Consider the following 6,000-nt stretch of genomic DNA (forward strand, 5'->3'; position numbering starts at 1 on the left):
GAACAATTTAATTTCCCAGCTTTACGACGCCGGCTTTAGCGTCGTTGGTATAACTTGTGTTATGGGTGCAACAAATCGGTCGTTATGGAAAAATTTACAAGTGACATCAGGCAAGCTGGAAACCAGCTTGTATTTTACGGTTTCTTTTTTAATTAATTAATTTAGAAATATAAAGTCATTTTCAATCAATATCTTGGACCTTTTCCATCCATCACTTGGCAAGATTTGATCAAAATATAATCGCCTTTGTAAATATTGTTACGAATTTGATATTTCTAGATTTAAGTTTATTCAAATTAGTTTCCGTTAATTTAGAATTTCAAATTGTAACGGTCCAATTACGTCATCACTTCTCAAAATCATTTCTTTATTTTCTAGTACTTGTGTTCTTAGTTTCCCAATCGTTCATTGTAAAGTAATCCCTTTTTGTTTTGTTATCTTCATTGCTTATTGTTATAGTTGTAATAATATGACCATAATCATCTATGCCTGTGCGACATCTGCCATATAGTAGAATGTTCCAGAGGATTGTAGCCAAGACAATGAGCATGGGCCGATAAATATGTGCGATGTCGCCCGTGCAACATCTACCAGGTAGTAGTAGAATAGTCTAGAATGTTGTAGGCCAGACTACCGAGAATTTTCGATATCGTTATACAGTACTATAAAAGAACTGACACAGGGAGCTGTGACTTAGTCGTAAGCTAAAATTCATACAGTACACATCGTAGAGCAAATAAGTGAAACCTATCAGTTAAGCAAATAAATAGTAGATTGTCGTTATTTGAAAAGTACAGTGTTTTAATTATCGGGTCATTAAATAACCCTCAATATAAAAACGTAACAATTGGTGTCAGAAGTGAAATAACGAAAAAAAAATCTACAATGAAGTTTAATGAGACTTTTAGGAAGACTTAAAAAAGGAATGGAGCAAACTGGAGCAGCCGACTACAGGAAACAAAGCTCAGCTTCAAAAGCGTCTACTGGAAGAGTTCAAACGGCGCAAAATGGATATCAAGACACATGAGTTTGACTATAAGAAGGACATTGACGAATCAATACTCGTCAATACCAGCAGTGTATAAAATCCATCTGTGGCTTCAAGTGTTGTGGATTACACATCAATGCTCAATGTTTGGAGCAAAATGATGGAAGAGAATTCTGGAAAACTGGAAGCAAATTCTCTAAAAATGGAAGAAAATTTAAGAAAGCTGCTGGAAGAAAACGCTCTAAAAAATGAAGAGAATTCTAGACGACTTATGGAAGAGAATTCTAGTAAAATTATTGAGGAAAACTCCAGAAAGATGGACGAAAATTCTAGAATTCTAAATGAGAATCTTCACCAAATTGCTAAAGGCATGGAAAAACGTGTGGAAAGCCAAATTGGGGAGCTGGATAAGAAAATTCTTTCTGTGGATGAGAAAATTATGGTTCATGATGAGAAGTTTCTACACATCGAAAGAAAAATGTCCGAGCTGGAAATTAAAGGTGGACCAGTGCGCGTTATCGAGGGCTCGAAATCTAAACCTACTGTTTTCTATGGCTCAACTTCATTTGATGTATTCAAATTCCAATTCGAAATGGTTGCTTCTAGAAATTTATGGAACGACAATGACAAAGTAATTGAACTTCTATTTGTATTAAAGGGCAATGCCGCTGATGTGATACAAAGCTTTCCCGCTGCCTCTAGAAATAATTATAATGAAGTAATAGAGGCACTTCAACGTAATTACGGCGGAGAACATAAGCAAAACATCTTCAGAATGGAATTAAGAGGAAGAGTCCAGAAATCAAATGAAACTCTACAAGACTTTGCAACCGAGGTTGAGCGGTTAGTGTTTTTGACATATTCAGGAGAAAGCCGTCCACTTGTGGACCGCATTAAGATTGAAACCTTTGTGAATGGAATTCGCAGAAACCGTAACATTTGCACTTGCACAAGAGACTGTGAGATTGCTGGCACGAACCCAAATTCACAAGGTATGCAGAGTGGAGACCGATCAAGATGAATCAAAATCCGTGATTGAATCAGTAAAAGAGGCTGTTAAGCAGGCTATGTCGGAAATAAAACAGGATGCAAATAAATCCAGAATGAAATGTTATAACTGTGATAAGACCGGACATCTTGCCCGAGAATGTAAAGCACGACGCAAGCGGTCAAGATCAACATCTCCATAAAGTAATCACCACAAAATGGTGATGTCACATTCAAGTGAGTCACCTTTAAACTAAATCGAGCTATTTCAGCGGGGCAAGAGCTGGCTCCCGCAGATGATGGCCCCACAATCTCTATAGCAATAGTTCAACAGAGAAATAACAATTTAACTGTCGCGGGGTTTATTAATGGCGACAAGCGTACATTGACGTTGGATACTGGTGCATCGAAGTCTATCATTAGATCTGACATAGCGAAAGGAAAAGTTACACCATTGATTGGAGTCAAACTACAGGGGAACCCGCAACAGTATATGGGAAGGTCGTCATTAAGCTGACTATTGCCAACATATCCGTTAAGTTCATTGTGGCCGATATAGTAGATGAAGTTAAAATTGGTGCGGATTTCATGATTGCCTTTGGTCTAAACCTGGATATGAAACGTCGTGTCATGATCTGGTCCGATACCGAAATACCGGTTAATGTGGGATACGAAAAGAATACCCCTATCAGACGGTTGACTACGAGCAAGCCAGAGCTAATACCATAGCATTCTGAAGCGATATTATGGGTGCCAATGAATGGAGATTGTGAAGTCGGCAAATTGTGGGTTGTTGAACCAGCACAAAACAAAAACAACAACATATCGATAACAAATGCCCTGGTAACAGCGAAAAAGGAGAGACTAATACCAGTTCATGTTGTAAACTTGTTCGACAATCAAGAGCATATTGGAAAATTTTCTGACATTGGCAAATGTACACCAGCCGAGGCAATAGTCTATTTGGAAAGCAACTCATCGAAGGCACATGGCACAGCGAAGAAACATCTTGAAGGTTATGTCGAAGCTTGGACACGTCATCTATCACCGACCGAGAAAAATAAGGCCAAAGGCCTCTGCCTTTGTTTCTGAGAAGAGAAATCAAGGAAGAACATCTGTTGTGAAGCATGAAATAAATACTACTTGGTGCTCACCAGTTGTACTAGTCAAAAAGAAAGATAGAAGCACCCGATTTTGCGTGGACTACAGAAAGTTAAATGATGTCACCAAGAAAGATAGTTATCCACTTCCACGCATTGATGACACGTTGGACACACTAGCCGGAACAACATGGGTTTCCACGCTTGATTTGCAGAGTGGATACAGGTAAGTAGAGATCGCCGAGAAAGACAAAGAAGATACAGCTTTTGCCTTTTCTTTGTCTTTGCATTGAAAGTCCTGCTTAATATACCTAGACGATATCATAGTTATGGGCAAGACATTTGACGAGCACCTTAAGAACATGAAGGATGTTATTCAGCAACTGTCTGCCGCTGGTCTACGACATAACGCTGAGAAGTGCTCGCTTTTCCAGCGAGAAGTTGAGTACCTGGGTCATCATGTTGCAGTAGAGGGCATATTCACCGATGAAGACAAAATTCAAGCAGTAAAAGATTGGCCACGTCCCAAAAATCTCCATGAATTGCGCAGCTTCCTTGGTTTATGTACATACTACAGGCGTTTCGTACCAAATTTCGCCACCATCGCCGCAAGCCTCCATAAATTAACGCAACAAGGTACGAAGTTCCAGTGGACCAAGGAACAGGAGGAGTCATTCCATCATCTAAAAGAACTTTTATGTTCTGCTCCTGTCCTGGCATATCCTATTCCTGGTGAAAATTTTGTTTTGGATAAAGATGCTAGCGCGTTCGGAATTGGAGGTGTGTTGTCCCAACAGATAGATGGTAAAGAGAAGGTCATCGGATATTTTAGCCGAACGTTGTCCAAGACCGAAAAGAACTATTGCGTAACGAGAAGAGAGTTGCTTGCTGTCATAGAAAGCGTAAAGCATTACCACAAATACTTGTATGGACAGAATTTCTTGCTAAGAACTGATCATTCAGCTCTATGATGGTTGCTTCAATTCAAGAGTGCAAACACTGCTCGAAAGCTGAACAACGTAAATGGGAAAGCGAAGATGGTAAGAGCAGTCGAAATTTAATCATCGTACCGGATTCTAAAATAAGAGATGTTTTGACGGAATTTTACAATGGACCTAGTGGAAGTCACTTGGGAATAACCAAAACAGCCGAGAAAGTGAAGTAACGATTCTACTGGGTTGGATGCCAGAAATCAATTGCTGAATGGGTGGCAAATTGCGAGAAGTGCGTAAAGACGAAAGGGCCAAGACGAAAAAGTAAAGGTCTTATGCAAGAGTATAGGCCAGTAGCGCCATTTGCAAGAATAGCAATGGACATTGCAGGTGATTCTGGAAACCGATATGTCCTTGTGGTCATGGATTACTTCAGCAAGTGGCCAGAAGTTTATACCATTCCAAACCAAGCGGCGAAGACGATTGTGGATGTAGTCGACAAGAACTGGATATGTCGCTACGGTGTGCCGTCTGATATACACTCAGACCAAGGAAGAAATTTTGAATCGGCCATATTCCAAGAGATGTGTGACTCCCTTGATATCAAGAAAACAAGGACTACGCCATTGCAACCACAGTCTGATGGCATAGTAGAAAGGGTTAATCGCACTCTGGAAGAACATCTTCGAAAGGTGGTGGATAACGGCCAACGAGACTGGGACGAGCATATACCAAAGTTTTTGCCGTCGTATAGATCAGCCATACATGATTCTACGTCACGAACACCGGTCCTATTTGGAACGGAATTGAAGTTGCCCGGAGATATATACCGCATTCAAAAGGAAGACAGCCCAAGATCAAAGATGAAAGTTGTTCACCTGCAACATTTGGCTCCTTACGGAACGGGTTCTGTGCCTATTCGGGACGAACAGGCTTAAGTGGGAGGCAGTGTTACGAATTTGATATTTCTAGATTTAAGTTTATTCAAATTAGTTTCCGTTAATTTCAAATTGTAACGGTCAAATTACGTCATCACTTTTCAAAATCATTTCTTTATTTTCTGGTACTTTCCTAAACATCTTTTGTGTTCTTAGTATCCAAATCATTCATTGTAAAGTAACCCCTTTTTGTTTTGTTATCTTCATTGCTTATTGTTATAGTTGTAGTAATATGCCTGTGCGACATCTGCCATATAATATAATGTTCCAGATGATTGTAGCCAAGACAATGAGCATGGGCCGATAAATATGTGCGATGTCGCCCGTGCAACATCTACCAGGTAGCAGTAGAATAGTCTAGAATGTTGTAGGCCAAACTACCGAGAATTTTCGATATCGTTATACAGTACTATAAAAGAGCTGACACAGGGAGCTGTGAAGTCAATCGTAAGTTAAGCAAATAAATAGTAGATTGTCGTTATTTGAAAAGAACTGTGTTTTAATTATCGGGTCATTAAATACGCCTCAATATAACAACGTAACAATATATTTGTACCTTTAAGTTAGTGTTTTGGTGAAAAAACCGAACATAGTACTCACCTTTTATTCCAAAGCGTCGGTAATGCAGTTAATTTAAATATTCTTTCTTTAAATAGAATACGCTTTTCTTTAATTTACTATACAATTGGACGCGCATAAATTTAGTTACATAATCTTTCATATGAATATCATAATGATATTAATACTATATTTTTTTAGCCTTCTGATTTATTTTTAGACTTATAATTCATTGTCTTATTGGATCTAAACGTTATTAGAATTGGCCTATTGATTCAATTATCCATGGATTAAATATTCCAAAAAAATTAACCTTTACTTTTTATGACTACTAGATTATATCGCAGTTTTTATTTAAAGATGATAACAAGAGCCAAGCTATTGGCCGATTTTAGTGTAGGTTTCTAATGATTTAATTACAATAAACTGTGGAATGATCATTGGTTACATAGCTCCTAATTAACCATTTCTTGTGTTCGATTCACTTCGATTATCAA

This window comes from Haematobia irritans, chromosome 2, assembly GCF_050003625.1.
Source record: "Haematobia irritans isolate KBUSLIRL chromosome 2, ASM5000362v1, whole genome shotgun sequence".
Classification (NCBI taxonomy): domain Eukaryota; kingdom Metazoa; phylum Arthropoda; class Insecta; order Diptera; family Muscidae; genus Haematobia; species Haematobia irritans.